The sequence below is a fragment of the Mus caroli genome, unplaced genomic scaffold (assembly GCF_978045245.1).
Source record: "Mus caroli unplaced genomic scaffold, Mus_caroli_1 scaffold_18, whole genome shotgun sequence".
NCBI classification, from domain to species: Eukaryota; Metazoa; Chordata; class Mammalia; order Rodentia; family Muridae; genus Mus; species Mus caroli.
The window spans coordinates 65783975-65802840 of record NW_028227273.1 but is presented as its reverse complement, the minus strand read 5'-3'; positions in this window follow the sequence as shown (position 1 = coordinate 65802840).

Here is an 18866-nt window from a genome sequence, read left to right as displayed (position 1 = left end):
AGCTGGAAACGTAAATCGTCAGCCACGGAGATGGGACGCAGGGCAGCCCAATTCAGCAGGCGAGAGAGACAAGGGCTCACGGCTGTGGAAGGGTACCAGGCCTTCATGCGCCACGCCAGTGACTGGCTCGAGGCCTGAGTCTGGACCTGCTCGAGACAACCACATCTGGGGTACATGATACTTTGCGAGAAGTGTCTCCTGCCAAATCCTGGGGTCGTAAAGACGGCCGGAGCTGAGAGGCTGTAACACAGGAACCTGGGGTGGTGCCATGGCTAGGGGGGTGCATCCTGGAGGCTGTGCCCTGCCCTGTTGGCGACGTCTCAGGAAGTCAGCCAACCAGAGACTCAAAATGAATGAAATGCATCAAGACTCTGGCTCCAGCAGCTTTGAGGTCTTATGAGGAGCCAGCGGGGAAGCTAAGGCTCACAGAAGAGCAGTTTCAAGCAGGCATGATGGTAGACGCCTGTGATCTCAGCACCCGAGTCTGAGGCAGGAGAATAGGAGTGCAAGCCTATCCCATAGCAGGCTTGAGGCCTGCCTGAACTACCTAAGACCCTGTTCTCAACAAATGGGAAAGGAAAGGGGGGGGGGGAGAGCTAGAGAGATGGCTCAGTGGTTAAGAGCACTGACTGCTCTTCCAGAGGTCTTGAGTTCAATTCCCAGCAACGACATGGTGGCTCACAACCATCTGTAATGGGATCAGATTCCCTCTTCTGGTTCATCTGAAGACAGCTACAGTGTACTCATATACATAAAATAAGTAAATAAATCTTTAAAAAAGAAAGAAAGAAAAGAAAGAAAGGAAGAAAGAAAGAAAGGGGAAAATGAGAGAGAGAGAAAGAAAGAGAGGGGAAAATGAGAGAGAGAGAGAGAGAGAGAGAGAGAGAGAGAGAGCGAGGCCTCACCAAATTTGGCCCTCCTCCTTCCCCTTAGCGCCATGACATCACGCCAGCTGAATGTGGACTGGGGAAGCCCCTGGTCAGGACAGAAATATCTTTAGCCATGGCAGCCCATGATGGAAAAGGAAATGGAATTTTGTTTGAATACCGTGTTGTTTTGAGAAGTCTGACTAACATGAAAGTCCCTGTTTAGAAACAGTTGACTCTGCCTTGGAATTGGTCGGAGTTTCCACACCCACATGTTGACCAAGGCCTTGAAACACAAACTTCCCAGTAGCTACCGACTCAAATCACCTGGGACCTAGAGCTCGGCCATACAATCACAGAGCTGTGCTCCGGAGGCCTCTGCCAAGAAAAATCCCGGACTGCGTTTATCAAAGGACCAAGAGACCCCAAGCTGGGGCGCTAGGCCTTAGCCAGCTGAGCCCTCCAAAGAGGAACCTGGGATTTGGAAAGCGTCTTGGGCGTCTTGGGCGGTTTTACCGGGGCCCATCTTAGAAACAGGAAAAGTGAGGGGAGGGGGCAGGCTACACGGAGCAACTCCCACTCAGCACCCACTGAATGCCACTCACCGAGTCTTCAATTTGGCCAGGAGAAGCACTGTCCGCGTTCCCTCCCTTCGTCCCAGCATGCCTCTGGTTTTGGGTTAGACTGTTGCCCTGAAGTGAGGAAATAAGTTCCAGGGATGGGGAGATGGCACAGTGGGCAAAGACCTTCGGCAAGGATGAGGATCGCTAGTACCCACAAGAAAAAGCAGCTTGGTACAGTGTACTTGGAACTACAGGACTCAGGTCCCTGGCCAGCCACTTCATCTAGCCCATCACTGAGTTCCAGGCTCAGTTAGAAGCCCTGCTCAAACATTAAGGTGAGGAATGATTGCTGCATAAATCCTTTTACCCCGTGGGAGCCACCCAATACCCATCTCCCAGGTCTCAAGACGAACCCGAGTGCGAGTCCACCTTGGGAACCAATGGGTTTATCATGCTTACCTACCGCGTGGGTGACCTTAAAGTAGCCACTATGGAAGGCTGGCACCCAGCGTGGAAGATAACGATTTCCCCCCGCCCCTCTGTGGTTGTGTAGACGGAGCTGCCTGCCCTCAGTTTTCCTCACCTATATCCTCCAGACCCTCCTAGAACCCCGGAGACCCCGTGCAATTAGGGCGCAAGGAACAGCAAGCGTCTAGAAGCCCGGCTGTGATGATCTTTGCCCGGACAGACTCCGGAAGATGTGGACAGTGTGGCTCAGAGGATAGAACACGGAACCTGGAAGTAAACCAGTGTCAAGCTCTGGTCTACACACGCACACGCTCAGCCAGTGCACGCACCCCACTCCCACCCCCAGCAAGATAGCTTTCCCCACCCTCCTTCACAGTTCAGCCACGTGAATAGTAAGTTCTGTGAATATTCAAGGTCTAGTCAGTTCCTAGGAAGCCGCAGAGTGACTTGTCGCAGTAACAGCCTGTAAGGAGAGTCGGTAGTGGTGCCGCGCTAGCACGCCAGAGGATCGCACGTTCTACACTAGCCTGGGCTACAAAGTGTGACCCTGTCTGGAAACAAAACAAGATAACCAAACAAGCGAAAGAACTTAAGGGACACAAACTGTAAAGCCCTTCTGCTCTTTGGGAGCTAAGGGTAGCCCCCTTTCTTGCTTGCCCCCCCCTCACCCTCTCCCTTTCTCGCCTACCCTCTTCCTCCTCACCCCACTCCTCACTCTTGGACCTTAGGAGTCTATCTGCTTGTCCTCCGAGGAAAGGAGCCCACAGCAGTCAGGGGTCATATTCGAACAACCCTCTGGGATATTCACCTTCATAGACACAGGAGGGCTTCCCATCTTGCTGAGAGGACTCCCTTTCCTTAGGAAAGCCGCCAGGTCCTCCACAGGTCCTCCACGGGTCCTCCATGGGTCCTCCATGGCCTGCCATCGGCCATTCTGCCGGCTTTGCCCCTAAGACACAGGGAGGCCTTAATTCCTGTCCCAAGGTCACGTCCAATCCTCTAAGACCACAGAGCCAACCAGAACTGACCGCTGAAGGAAACCGTTAGGTTAGTACGAGCAAATGACTTGCGAACAGCCCAAAGCTGAAGGCTGAATAAAGGCAAGAGAGAGACCAGAGTGCTCCATCCTGAGGCCAGGGCACTCCACACCTTGTGAAATCCCAACTAGCCTGAGGCTCCTGAGAGGGGATGGCTTCCAGAATCCTCTGGAGAGGTCGGTCTGGATGTCCTAGACCAGCGGCTGCTGACCTGCCTCCGCCCCTTCAGCTAGGGTCTGGGGGTGAGCATCAGGGCCCGTAGTTCCCCGCTCAGGGTCGGTGTGCCTCCATATGCTATGTGCGGACCGACACCCCAAAGGGCAAAGGCGTGAGGCTCCTGAAGTGTTCACTGTCACCAGACAATTGACTACTCCAGAGTTCCTCTTGGCAAGTACAAGTTTCACTTTGCCATCTATCTAGTTCTGGCACTGCCTGCTTTTCCAGAGAATCCGAGTTCAATTCCCGGCACCCACAAGACAGCTCACAACTGTCTGTAACTCTAGTTCCAGAATATCTGACACCCTCACACATCCAGAGAAGTCTTCCCTTCCACCATGTGGGTCCTGGGGATGCAATTCAAGCCCTGGGCTTGCCAGTCAGTGTCTCCACCACTCAGCCTGCAAGCCAGCTTGCTTATTCTGTTTCTTCCATCCTCGAATCTTTCCTTCTTTTATTTTTGAAAGATTTTATTTTTAATTATGCATGTCTATGAGTGGGGCTGTCTATGTGTGTGCAGTGCCCAGGATGGCCAGAAGGGGGCGTCAGATCCTGTGTATGCATGTGTGAGACACGACTCAAACTGCTAGTCTGCTGGAGTGAGTGGTGTGTGAGCTTAGCTGGGGAGCCTCCAAGACCCGCTTCAACTGTTACTTTTTCTCTCGGCTCTCTTCCTCCCCTTCTTTCTTGACAGGATCTCCCCTATATAGCCCAGGCTGGGCTGGAAGTCATATCTCGCTGCCTCAGCCCCCCACACGCTGGGATGACAGTTGTGTGTTACCTCATTCAGCAGCTGCTGCCCCTGCCCTCTGTCCTTACAGGATGCTGGTTTGGAATAAGCATTCAGAATGTAGCCTAGACGGAGAAACCTAAGGTCAAAGCCCACCCCTGCCTTTTATATGCTCTGCAGCCTTGGCCAGGCTGCTGAACCTCTCTGAACTTCAGCCTGCACACCTGGAACATGACAACAACTGTCATTCACTGGTTTGGCCAGGAGCGGGTGAGGTCATCCATTCATCTGCCTAGACCCTGAGTCGTGTACTGTAAGTCCTTATGAGGGGCAGGATTAAAATTCTTGCCTTTCTTTTGGCTCTTGGGGACATAGCCATAACTGTAGCAAAACGTGGTGTTTGCTACGGCACCTGTGTCACACATCTTGTCGCCTGCTGGATGGACCCGGTTCCTTTTTCCTACATGTACTTTCTCTCTCTCTCTTTTTTTCTCTCTCTCTCTCCCATGCCCCCTCTTAAAAACTTCCCTTATCTTCCCCTCCCCCTTGGCTGGCAGGGGTGGGGGGTGTCACACCTATCTTCCCGGCACAGTGGGGAGAGCAGTTGGCAGTCTGAGATGCAAAGACCAGGGAAGGTGACTGACAGCCACACATGAGGCTTCAGCCTGCCTTGTTCCCATCCCCCACGTCTGCTGCCCACTGCCCAAAGCGGTGGTGACCCCGTGGGGCCGCCTGGGCGCGGGCATGTTCCCCAGCAATTGTCTGTGGAGGAGCCCTCCCATCCCTTTTGATGTTCAGTGAAGTGGAGTGTGATGCCAGTGAGCCTCAGCAGGATCCCATAAAGCAGCTCGCATGGCCTGTGGCCTCTGCTCAGCACAGCCATGGACCCATGGACGTGGGAAGCAGCAAGCAGGGGCAGCTCCCCTTTGGGTCCTCTGGGCCTGCCGCTAGCCTGTGACCACAAAACATTAGGGACTAGGTGACAGAGAGGGAGAGGTAGCTCAGACTAACCCTCTTGTTTGTAGATGACGAAACAGGTCCAGAAAGAGACAAGAGTCGGCCCAAGTCACACAGCTGGTGCGGGCTGAAGCAAAGCTAGGCTGCTATTCTCACCTTGCCCTTCCCTGACTCTGACCCTTGCTGGCTGTGTTACCTGGACAAGTCACACGCAACCTGTTTGAGCCTTAGCATCTCCTTCTGCACATCAGAGGGTGAATGCTTTCAGTTACACAGAGAATTTATGAAAGTCCCTAAACATGGAGCCTCAAACTCAACAGAGACCCTGTGGAGACAGGTGTGTGTATGTGTGTGTGCACATGTGAGTATGTATGCATGTGAGTGTGTATGCCTGTTTGAGTGTGTGTGAATGTGTGCATGTATGCATGTGTGTGTCCGTGTATGTGTGTGTGTAAGTATTGTGTGGTGCATGCATGTGTGAGTGTGTATCATGTTGAGTGTGAGTATATACATGTGTGCATGTGTGAGTGTGTAAGAGTGTGTTTTGATTGTGATTTTGTGTGAATGTGTGCATGTGTATGTATGTGTGTGTTGAGTGTATGTGTGTACATGTGTGTAAGTGTATATGTTTTGAGTGTGTGTTGAGTGTGAGCATGTGTTTTTGAGTATGTAGCAAGCATGTGTGTATGGATGACTGTGTTTGTGTATGAGTGTGTGGGTTTGGAGTGTGTGTGCATTTGTATGGCTGTGTGTGTGTTTTGAGTGTAAGCATATATGTGCGTGAGCGTGTATATGTAAGTGTGTGTGTTTGCATGTGTAGCGGCACATGAAGACCAAAAGTTGCCATGGGTTCCTCACCGACTCAGCCAGGCTGGTGGAACTGAGTTCCAGGGAACTCTGTCTTCGTCTCTCCAGCTCCCCCCACCCATCCAGGCTTGTCCATGACCACAGGGATTCAAACTCACACCCTTGCCCTAGTGCAGCGAACGATTGGCCATGGAAGTGTCTCTCTAGCCCCAGAGCCAGCTTCACGGTCTCATGATTCTTGCTCACAAGGACACCATTTGGCTGGGATAGCAGAGGAGGTTATTTCTCTCACAAGATGCTGTTCAAGCTTAAACGACAGGGTGGGAGTGGTGGCCCCACCACCCTGACACACAGCTCCCACCTCTCCCTGAGAGGGCTGCCAAGCCAGTGGGAAGCTCAGTCCGGAGCCAGAGGCCCTCTCTCCCTTTAAAGACATGACCTCGCATCTGCACATCCATGTCTCAGGCTGTGTCCTGCTCCACAGGATGTTATCATGTAGTCACAGGTAGCTGCAAGGGAGTCTGGGAAATAGTCTCCCACTCAGTGACTCAAACTACCCCACACCTAGGGGAGCATTTGGCAATGTCAGGACAATGTTCTTAGTCACAAGTGGGAAAATGCTGGTAAGAGACAGAGGGGACACCACTGAAGGTTCTAACTCTATACAGGGAAAGATGTGCTTGTTGCCAAACCTGAGGACTAGAGTTCAATCCCCAGGACCTGCATGGAGAAAGAGACTTGACTCTCTTAAATTGCCCTTTGACCTTTAAGATGTATTTTATGGGCTGGAGAGATGGCTCAGCGGTTAAGAGCACTGACTGATCTTCCAGAGGTCCTGAGTTCAAATCCCAGCAACCACATGGTGGCTCACAACCATCTGTAATGGGATCAGATGCCCTCTTCTGGTGTGTCTGAAGACAGCGACAGTAAACACACATATATAAAATAAATAAATCTTTTTTTAAAAAGGATGTGTTTTATGTGTGTTACTTTACACATATGTATGTGTGTCACTTGTGTACGTATCTAGTGCCCAAGGAGGCCAGAGTGTTGGCTCCTCTGGAACTGGAGTTACTGGAGAGTTTCAAGCCACCATGGGTATAGAGAAATGAACCTATGTCCTGAGCCCTCTCTCCAGTCCCCCCAATTTTTAAAAAATAAAAATCCAACCACAAGTATTAGTACTGTCCTGTTAGGGTGCCCTGCTGTAACGGAGACAGTAAGAACAGGAACACCAGTCTGGGGAGACGGCTCAGTTTTTGAAATGCTTGTTTTATAAGTGTGAGGACCTTTGTTTAATACCCATAACCCACATAAAATGCAGAGTGTAGAGACGGGGAGCAGAGGCTCTCTGGCTGCCCATCCCAGCCTACTTACAGAGCCTCAGGCCAGTGGGAGACTTTGTTCCCAAAAAAACAGTAGATGACCCCTGAGAAATGATACCCAAGACCAGCCATGTGCACTCGTGTACACACAAAGGAACCTGCAGACTGACAAAAGGGAGGAGATAGGCAGGCACCTGGGACGAAGCATCACCCATCACATCACCCACACCCAGGGGATTAAAACACATCTTTCCCCAAAGTCTCTCCCTCTCCAACAGGGATCAAGGTTTTGAATCAACAGACCTCAAAGGAACTCTCAAGAATTAGCTCTCAAGGCCGGGAGGATTGTGGCCAGGCAGTCTGAAATCCCACCCTCTGGGTGGCCTACAGGAGCCACCAAGGAAGCCGGAACCCACATGCCTCCCAGGTGACAGACCCACAGGTAAAGTGGGCCTCTTCACTCTCTTGGTTTATATCTTGAGATAGCTTGATCTCTTCAGAAATTCGCTTCTAATTCCTTTGTCTGGGGTCTTGAAATGAGGGCTTGGCCCAAGGGGAATGAGAGAGGAGGGCTGTCAATTTCCAGGGGGAAATAACCGAGCCCTGCCTGAGCCCCTGGCCCTCAGAGTTAGGATGAAGGCTGGTCCTATTTGGCAGAGCCCTTCTCCCATCTAAGTACCAGGCAGGTGGGGACCTGTTCGGCTTCTGAGACCAGGTGACCGGGAGAATTCAGAGGTGCTCAAAATCTGTATTCCCACCATCTGTATTCCCACATCTGTATTCCCAACATCTGCACTCTCACATCTGTATTCCCAACATCTGCACTTTACTGGGCATCTATAACATTCTACAAGATGTCTCCAGCACTTCACTGAGAAGTTTTACTCTCTATCAACCCACAAAAAAGCCACCATTATATTATACCCTTATACAAAGGGTCAGAAAGGGCTGGGGACGTGGCTCAATCGGTAGAGTGCTTGCCTGGCATGCATGAAGCTTGGGGGTTCAATCCTCAGCACTGAATAAACCAGTTGCTATAGCTCACCGCCCATAATCCCAGTGCTCAGAAGGTGGGGGTGGGGGTGAGGGTGGGGTGAGATGGGAATTCAGGATTAAGTCAAATGCCTCAGGCCTCACAGCCCTCAGAGGGGAAAGGTAAGGTTTGGGCTCAGAGATATCCAGCCCTGAAGTGCCGGTTCTTCCAGAGCTGTGTCTGGTGGAGGCTGGCAGAAGGGGCCCTAACTAACTCATTACTGCAGGCCTCCAGGGGTGGCAGCCCAGGCTCTCTTACTGGCTCTCACCTTACCTTGGAAGGAGCTGGGCTTCCACCACAAACATGAAAAGTGTCCTGGAGGCTCTGAGCCACTTTTAGAGAGATGCTCTTTTAAGTTGCCCCTAAGCCTAAGGCCACAAGCTGTCTGTCAACAGGAAACCCCTCCCCGTGATGCATCTTTTCCCCAAAGTGGGAACCAGAAACAAGAGGCTGGGCTACCTGACTGAAGTCACCAATCCCAGGGATAGCCTGGCTTTTAAGGAAGGCAGTGGGTGTCTAGGACCTCAGATTTTCCCAGGCCTGGTCTACCACAGAGGGGCCTGAAATAGTTCCGAGGTTCTGAGCTCACAGAATAGGGAGGGCAGCGGGCAGTGGCAGGGTCATAGAGCCAACATAATCGGGAGACTAAACACTCTGCCCCTCATCCCCACCCCCCACCCCACCCCACCCCATTCCACAGGCTAATGTTGGAGACAGAGGGATATAGATAGCTTTATGGCTATCAAACACAATGGCCCAGAAGCCTGACAAATTACAGGGAGGAACACAGGGGCGTTCTGCAGGATAGCCTGTGCCCAAGAGGTATGAGTCACACAGCAACCTTCATCACCACACCTGAGGGGTTCAAATAGGTGTCAATCAACAAACAGAACGTCACAAATCCGATTGGAATATGGCTCTGTCATCAAAAGGGAAAGCTCTGGCCCATGCTACCACATGGATGGAAACTCCAAACATACTACAGGAAAGAAGTCACATGCTAAACATGGGCTCCTCCCATTGCAGTCCAGGCTGGCCTGGAGCTCGCTATGTAGCTGAGGGTACATCTAGATCTGTGCTCTTCCTGCCTCTGCCTCCTGAGTGTGGGATTAAAGTCGTGTGCTACCACCACCCTGTAGGCATACATTTTTTGCAACCTACTTTTAATAAGGGTTCAATCTCTCCTCTAGCCTACCACCCAGCAGAGGTAGAAGAAAAGTTGTTCAGCCGTAACTGTGAGGGCCGTAGGCAAGTGAATAGTTCTTTGGGGGCAAGCTTCGTCTTCTTGGGCAGCAGTTCAGTCCCACAGCAAACACCAAATATGACTCAGCAGCTGCCAACCAGTCCTCTAGGCAGGCAGACACCACACATGAACCGGCAGCTGCAGTCCAGTCCTTTGGGCAGGCAGACAGGAACCAGCAGCTGTAGTTCAATCCTGAAGAAACCACAAGCCTCCCCAGCTGGCCTGAGGCAAGGCCATTAAAGCAGCAACTGCCCCAGGAACCTCACGGGCAGGTCTTGGGTGAGTTTCTCTCAATGGCAGCATCACTGCAAGCTGAGCTCAACCATGCTATGTAAGGCGAACCAATACATGCCTGTCCTATTGAAGAATAGTGAGGCAGAGCAAATCAACCCTCAGTGCTCGTCTCCCACTGTGTGTGGGGTCATATTTCTCCTCCTTCATCACGGCTCCTTTCACCTGTGTCTGCTTCAGGAAAACATTCTTCCACGTGTCTGCTTTAGCAAGACATTCTTTCACCTGTGTGCCCCCCGCCAAACACCGTTTGACATAACTGACTTTCCAAAGAAACTACAAGTTTCCACTCCCCCCCCCTCCCTCAGCCAGCTTCTTTTTGTGACATTGTGAGACAGTCCAGCTCTGAAGCCCAGGCTGGCCTAAGGATCAGGCTATCCTTGAACCAGTGATGGTCTTCTTGCCTCTAGCCGTGGTACTTGTGTGTTTACACCTGTACATTTAGGTGTATTTACATGTATGTGGTTACATAGTGAGAGGAGACACTGACTCTCTGGTGCTGAGGCTGAGAGCTGATGGGCAAGAGGACCACCCCACCCTACACCGTCTGTGTGACTGAGGCGAAGTCACGCAACCCCTCTAGGCCGCATCTCGTTTCCACGTGACTTAGGATGTGTGTGGAAAATGGCAAGTTCTCTGTAATACTGGGACAGTATTTCACTTTTCAAAGGACCTAACTAGCAAGGTAGGAACAGCAGGTGATGGAGGAGGGACACTGGGACACCACAGAGGGTGTGCCCGAGAGTCATGGAAGAGACTGACAATAACCATAGAGTCACTTGGGCAATAACCAACCAGGTATCAATGGCTCAGTCGGGACAGTTACTTCTCTTATGAAAGAAGTCTAGCCGGGTGGCGAAGGTGCATGACTTTAATCCCAGCATTTGGGAGGCAGATGCAGGTGGATTGCTGAGTTCAGGGCTAGCCTGGTCTACAGAACAAGTTCGAGGACAACTAGGGCTACATAGAGAAACCCTATCTCAAACAAAACAGAAAACAAACAAAGAAGCCAGGAGGTGGACATCTGACCTGGTACCTCTGGCTCCTCCTCAGCTCCAACTCTCTCATCCCACAACTTTCAGCCTGAAGTTACCTCGTTACCAAGGTAGCTGCTGAAGCCACAGCTATTACATCTGAACTTCAGGCAGTGAATAAAACAGAGACCATCACCCCATTACACACACACACACACACACACACACACACACACACACGTTTAAGGAATTCCAGGATCAGAAGTTTTCTCATGTCAAGGACATGGACTTGGGTAGACAACAACTTTCTCTCCAACTACCTGGCCATCTAGGATCAGAGGAGAATAAAGACATGACTCTTCTGAGCCTTCACCCCAGATTAAGGATAGTGGAATGGCATGGGAGTGACAGTCAACCCTCTTCCTATAGAAGGAGCCCTCTCTATTGTAGTGTGGATAGGGCTAGGAGTGGCTGCACCCTGCAGGACTGGAGGCCACAGGGGAATCAGAGGGGAGGGGGCTGCAGTGAGGGGGTACCCTGCTGTGGTGATCTGCTTCCCCCAGAACCACACACCCAGAGTCCAGCCAAGATCTGCCTGCTCAGTCCTCAGGACCCAGACTGACAAACAGGCTTGGCACTGCAGGGGAGGTGGAGCCAACAGCAGAAACCAGGCCTCAGAAAGGCCTGAGGAGCTGAGACATCGCCTAGGCCCCCTGCAGGGCTCTTACCCACCACTGAGTCAGTCAGCCCACATAAGGGTCAGTTAGGGAGGAGAAGCCAAAACCCCAGCCAAATCTACTATTTACAGTTTTCAACCAAACAAGCAACAACAACAACAAACCAATTCCACCCCCACACTCCCACGTCAGCCACAGAGGTGTTCCCTGTCATCAGGAGTCACCTTGGGACAGCCCAGGCCAGGCCTTGAGTCTTCTCTACAGTCGGCAATGGCGCATCCAGGAACACAGATGGGCTTCTCTTACCAGGCCTGGTTGCCTCCAGGCCTCAGAGTCCTGATCAACTCTGTCCCCACATCTTTGGGGACCATGGGGAGGGGGTTACATCGAGGATCTAGGAGTTCCCTACAAGACCCTCACATACACGCAAAAGCCCAAGGTGACAGTGGCCTTCTTTCCCAGTGTTGGCCACTTGAGGTTAGGGGCTCCCACCTCCCTTCGGCTTCCCTCAGAACAAGCCCTGAGAAAGCCTGCCTTGGTGTAGTCAAATCTAATTGGTTCCAGCTCCAGAGGCCGGGAGAGGGCCCTGCAAATCTTAAGTGGTGTAGAGAATCAGAAACCCTAAGTGCTGTCCCTTAGGCAAGGCCTGTGTAAATCAGGCTTCGGGGACTTCCCTGGATGCTTCCTGCTCCCTTCGCCAAGGATGTCAGAAAACAAAACAAAACAACAACAACAAAAACCGGCCTCAGAAAGAAAACCAGAAAAGGCAACTTACAGGGTTTCCTTTCTGTGTGTTTACATTCAATTCTTTTTATTTTCTGTCATGTGTGTGTTTTGAGTTTGTGGTGTGTATGTGCATCTCTGGTGCGTATGCGTGTGAGTTGCTTGCGCCCGGGTACCAGAAGTCAGTATACAGCATCTGCTAGTCACATCTCTGTTGTGATCAAAGCCTGTATCCAAAAGCAAAAGGGGAGAAAAGGGTCTATTCCACTTTATACTTCCGGGTCTCAGACCACCAATGAGGAAAATCAGGTCAGGAACTTGAAACAGCAACCACAGAGGGTTTGTTCACTGGCTCATGCATAGCTTTTTTTTAATATAGCAGAGGACCACCTGCCTGAGGGATGGTGCTGCCCACAGTGGGCAACAACGAAGGCAGTCCCTACCTACCAGCCTGGTCTAGGCAATTCCTCAGAGGCTTCTCCTCTCAGATGGTATAGGGTGAATCAAGTTAAAAATAAAGGTTAGCCAGGACACTCATTCACGGAGTCTAAGACTCACTGATTGGTTAACAGATGAGTCCCAGGGACACATCTGGCTCTGCCCCACCTTCCAGTCAGCACTGGGTGCATTTGCACGGGTAATTATAACATATAATGCAGCTGGGAGGGGGTACCTGGTGGGTCCATGCCAAGATGTCTTCCAGAGGAGCCATGCCATAAGACAGACCTGGTATAAGATTTATTTGGGGGAGCCGGGTGTTGCGGCACACGCCTTTAATCCCAGCACTCAGGAGGTAGAGGCAGGTGGATTTCTGAGTTCGAGGCCAGCCTGGTCTACAGAGTGAGTTCCAGGACAGCCAGGGCTATACAGAGAAACCCTGTCTCGAAAAACAAAAACACAAAAACAAAAACAAACAAAAAAAGATTTATTTGGGGGAAGGGAGGGGAATGTAGACCTGGAGAAAGGATAGAGGCAGATAGAGCCACGAGGGTAGAAAAAACGTGGACAGAGAAGGACAGAAAGAAAAGAAGGCTGGCTGGCTGGGAACATATGGGAACACACAGAGAGGGAAAGCAAGAGACAGAGCAAAGGGAGAGGGGGGGGGGGGGGGGGAGGGGGAGAGGGAGAGGGAGGGGAAGGTGGAGAAGGAGCAAGAGATGGGGTCTGGGATATTGAGCAGTTCTGCTGAAGCTGCTGCTGCTACAGCAGCCTACCTAGCTGCCTCACCTAGCTCCCACCTGGCCACAGCTGACAATAGAGGCAGATGATGATGCAAGCCGTTGCTAGGTCCCTGGGAGGGGCCTATGCTAGACTTGTAAGCCAACACTGGGGATCTGAGCTCAGGTCTTCCTGCTTACACAAAGAATACCTTACCATCTTGGATCATCTACCAGTGAATACACAGGAATGACAGCCAGCCTGCCAGCCCCGCAGCCTGGGCTCTCTCTCCAATACAGCCGTGCCCGCAATGGGCAGCCCTGGTGCCTGCGATGGGCAGCCCTACCGGTACTCCTCTGGCAAGCTGGCTTTGAGATTTGCATGAAAGGCTCCACAGGATGCCTTTCTTCCTCTCTGGCTTCTTTCAGCATCACATCTGTGACACTGTTGTGTGTGGTGGCTGCCATTTATTCTCAGGACTGAATGGCAGTCGTCCAGGAACACACCATCCTCCCTCCATCTGGGAGCCATCAAAGCGCTATTAACCACAAACATTTCTCTTCATCCTGCACCTTTCTTGGGATGTATATGTCTATATCTGTATATGTATCTATTTATCTATCACAAGACATATATAACTTAAAATATTTTATTATTTATGTTGGGCATGGTGGTACCTTTAATCCCAGCACTTGAGAGCCAGAGCCAGGCACATCTCTGTTGAGTTTGTGGCTAGCTTGGCCTATTAGTAAGTTCTGGGATAGCCAAGGCTACAAGGCTACATTTTTTTTTTTTTTTTTTTGGTTTTTCGAGACAGGGTTTCTCTGTGTAGCCCTGGCTGTCCTGGCACTCACTTTGTAGACCAGGCTGGCCTCGAACTCAGAAATCCGCCTGCCTCTGCCTCCCGAGTGCTGGGATTAAAGGCGTGCGCCACCACGCCCGGCTACAAGGCTACATTTTTAAAAAGGAAATATTTGACTATTTATGAAGGGGATGCTAGTAGGGTGTGTGTGTGTGTGTGTGCGCGCTCATTTGTATACACATGTGAGCCTGAGTTACAGGTGGTAGTGAGCGGCCCCATGTGGATGCAGGGATCAGAACTCAGATTCTCGCTAAGAGCATCGAATGCTTTTAACCAATTAGCCATTAGTTTGTTTGTTTCTGCTTAATAAAGACACAGTCTCATGTAGCCCAGGCTAGCCTCAAAACACATTTTATAAAAAATGTTATGGAACCCCTTGCCCTCTGCCTTACTGTCCACTGAACCTGGGGCTCACCTTGTGGTTAAGCTGGCTGGCCAGTGGTATTGGCATCCTGCTCAAACCTGAGGACATGAACTCAGCACCCCAGGATCCCTTGGTGGACAGTGAGAACAAGCTGCCCCGTGTCTTCCAAATGTGCACCATGCCTGCCCCTTCCCCTGAGTAATATAACAAAGCTATTTAAAAGAAAAAAAGATAAGGAAAACACAGAGCCAGGTGTGGTGGCCCACAGCTGTTGTCCCAGCGTTTGGGGTGGGGCAGGGGGTGGGGGAGAGACAATCTGTGCCTTAAGCTTACTCTTGTTACATGGTGAGTTAGAGGCCAGCCTGGGCTACATGAGATCTTGTTTCAAAAAACTAAAAAACCCAAACCAAAACCACAAAAACACATGTGGGGCTCATTGAATGACACATCCGTGTGGGGATGACTCCCCGAACCCTCTTATCCCTATCTGTCTCCCTTCTCTACAGAGACAACACAAATCTCTCAGTGGCCTGTTGACCAGTGGGCACCGCTCCGTAAGAGCAAACCACACCTGCGGTCATCTCGAATCCCCATGCCAGAAATAAACCAACCTCTCATAGAGACGGCATGGGAGAGCCCTGCTGTGAGCAGGCTGGCAGGCAATGCTCTTCCCCGACCTAGGCAAACAGTGACTGACGTTAGCCCCCAGGAGCCAGGAGGCATTCTTAGCTCTGCTGAGGCTCCAAGGTCCCAGAGAACAGCTATTTAAAGCCATGTAATGTCATTTCCACCCACAGAGGCTGTCCCCGTTGTGTATCTGGACTCACTTCAGCCGCCGTGTTCTGGCAGGCTCCGTGGTCTGGCTGCCCAGGGTCAAGACCACAGGGCTCCCAGCCAACCTGTCGTCAGGGCTCCACTGGAGGAGGGCTAACCTTGGCTTTTCCAGGCCTCTCCTCTTCTCTCTTTCTGCTCAGGTCCCAGGAGAAGCTGAACGACCTCTAAGGCCCCCCAGTTCACCCTCTGCAGAAGCTGCTGCCCACACAGAGAGCATCAGCTGTCCATGCTAGAGTTTAGGATTGGGAGGGAAGGGGCCGATAAGATCTGGACACCAGTCCTCTTCTGGCCAGAGTCATGCCCTCATCCTGCTGTGTGATCTTAGGTGGTTGGTTTTCCCTCTCTGGGCAATAAAATGGTCTTCACCTTGCCTTGTTTCTGGGGTGGCAAAAAAAAAAATCAGAAGCCAATATGGAGAAAGCCCATGAGAAACCCAGGGCCAGGGGCCGGGGAGCTACTTGGTGGGTAAGAATCCTGGCGTGGGGGCTGGAGAAATGGCTCAGCAGCTAAGAGAACTTAGCCAGAGGTCCTGAGTTCAAATCCCAGCAACCACAAGGTGACTCACAACCATCTATAATGAGATCAGATGCCCTCTTCTGGTGTGTCTGAAGACAGCTACAGTGTACTTATATATAACAATAAATAAATTTTTGGGCTGGAGTGAGAGGGGCCCTGAGTTCAATTCCCAGCAACTACATGATGGCTCACAACCATCTATCTGTACAGCTACAGTGTGCTCATATACAATAAATAAATAAATATTTTTTTAAAAATTAAAAATTTAAAGTAAAATGGGTTGGCTGCACAAATAAGGCATGTATCAGTCAGAACTTCCATTTCATAGCCTAGTAACAAACACTCCCCAGTCTCAGGGGCTCAGCACATGCCTTTCTCCTGAACTTGCTGCTTCTTCAAGCCATCTGCGCATGAGCAGGGGCTCTGTCTACTGAAGTTGTCCGCTGAGATGCAGCAGCTCAGTGGTTGGAGAGCTTGTCCAAAAGACAAAGCTGTCGGTTCCGTCCACGGCACGGCAAACACCCCACAGCAAGTTTGGTGTCAGCCTGGGCTACTCGACGTTCTGTCAGAGAGATAGATTTGAGCGTTGGCTGGTGGGTGTGCTTCAGCGGTAGGTAATGACCTAACAGGCATGAGACCCAGGTTCAAGTCCCACTACTAAAAAAGAAACATCCCCAAGGAGGCACGGATGTACCAAGTCATATCCCATCAGCTGTGTGTGAGTCACGGGGTATCTCATCATCACTGAGCTCCATCCGGGGAACCTGGGACATCTCCCCCAAGGGAAAATGAAATGGAGCCAATCAGCCCATCCCTCAAACATCTATACAGACCCCTGTCTAAACAACACACACACAGCCAGCCAGGCCTTGAGGGTTGTCAGGAGGGATAGGCCTCCGTCTCCTTCCTCCCTCACCCAGGGGACCTCAGTATAGTACAAGGAACCTAAAAAAGCAACTGTCATTCCCTCCATTTTGCTGGTATGGGGGTGTATGCCTACAGTCTTGGTACTCAAGAGGCTGAGGCAGGAGGATGGCTAGCCTGGGTTGCAAAAGAAAAGACATCACACTTTTCTGCTACCCATAGGTAGCCTCTCTCTCTCTCTCTCTCTCTCTCTCTCTCTCTCTCTCTCTCTCTCTCTGGCTTGCTCGCTCGCTTGCTCTCTCTCCCTCTCTCTCTCTCTCTCTCTCTCTCTCACTCTCGCTCTCGCTCTCCTTGCTTTCTTTATCAGGACTGGATCTAGAATACTTTAAAGACTTTGTCATACTCTTATGGGAACTTCTTTTCATTCATCACAGATACACATGGTGGTAACAGAGATGCAGGGATTGCTGAGCATGTGAAGGCCCAAGCTCAGTTCCCAGTACCAACACTGGGTGACTCCTAACTGCCTATAACTACCAGCTGTAGGGGGTCTGACACCACTGGCCTCCACGGGCACCTGTACTCACATGCACGCACCTAAAACACACACACACACACACACAGACACACACACGATAGACAGCTAGATAGATGGGTGGGTTGGTGGGTGGATGGATGGATAGGTAGATGGGTAGGTAGGAAGAGCTAGAGAGATGGCTCAGTGGCTAAGAGCACTGGCTGCTTTTGCAAAGGACCCAGGTATAGCTCCCAGCACCCATATGACAGCTCAGAACCACTCATAACTCCAGTTCCAAGGGATATGATGCCCCCTTCTGGCCTCCTTAGGCATTGTACACACACACACACACACACACAAACAATACAGGCAAATACACATACACATAATCTTTTGAAAAATAAAATAAATTTTTTAAAGAAAGGAAGGAAGGAAGGAAGGAAGGAAGGAAGGAAGGAAGGAAGATTGTGGCCCACGCAGGGCAGGGAAGCCCTCCGTTCCATCTCTAACCTGATGATGTGCTTGGGGTCTGAAAGGGATGGCCCCTTGAGAATTACCTGGCCTTAGGCAAATACGCTGGGTCTGGAGGCTCTCCACCATCCACACAGGCCCGGGAGCCAGTCAGGCGCTGCAAGGCTTCTTGTCCCAAAATATCTCACTGGCCTGAGAAACCAGCGTGAGTCACCCTCTCTGATCTACATCCATCAGGTAGTCCTCTGAATAGCCATATTAAAATGCGCACTCACGGCTGGAACACGACCTTTGAGGTGTGTGGGGAGCAAGACAGGCCTCCACAGGGGCTACCCCGCGGCTCCCACGGGGGGGGGGGGGCGAGGGCAGGAGGGCTGCTTGGCTCAACTAGAAACAGGCAAAGCCACAGCCCTGTGCCCACTTCACCTCCCTCCTGTCCTGGATCTGTCAATTGAGTAATTTTGGTAAAGGTGTCTGGGCTGTCACACAGCGGGGAGCCCCTTGGGAGGCTCTGGACTTTTGTGGATACTGAGATGGAGTTTGGAGAGGGGCCCAACATGGGAAGGGGAGGCCTAAATCTGTAATCACCAAGGACATGGGGCACTAATGACTAGCACAATAGGAACCCTCAAGAATATAAAGGATTGCTGGAGCTGGAGAGATGGCTCCGTGGTTAGGAGCACTGGTCCCGGGTTTGACTCTCAGCACCCATGTGGTGGCTCACACCTGTAACTCCAGTCCCAGGGCATCCAATGCCCTCTTCTGCACAGTATAGAGATATGTGTGCCGGCATGGTGCACATGCACAGAAAACAAAGAAAAATCACTTAAGAAAGAAAAGTCCACAGAGTCACGTGTGGTGGCGCATATCTGCAATCCCAGCATTCGGGAGGCTGATGCGGGAGAATCGTGGGTTCGAGATCAGCCCTGGCTACCTAGTGAGTTAAAAGGGTTACCTTCCTGTTTAAATAGGGTGGAGGGGGGGGGGAAGAAGGGAAGAGGAGGGAGTCAGGGAGGATAGGAAACAGGAAAGAACAAGATAGCCTCAGTGTCTGAGCTGTGTAGATGTGAGGGGGAAAATAGAATATCCTTTTTAAAATAGTTTTTATTGTCATGTATTTACATGCTCACACATGCATGTCTGTACACGTGCATGTGCCTAAGGCTAGGGGAGCTGCAGTTATAAGCAGGGTAAGCTGCCTGATGTGGGTGCTGGGAATTGAATTTGGGTCCTCTGCAAGAATAAGCATTTCCTTAACCACTGAGCCATCTCTCCAGCCCCTATTCTTAAAACAACACATTTATTTTATGTATATGAGTACACTGTAGCTGTCAGACACACCTGAGGAGGACATCAGATCCCAGATGGTT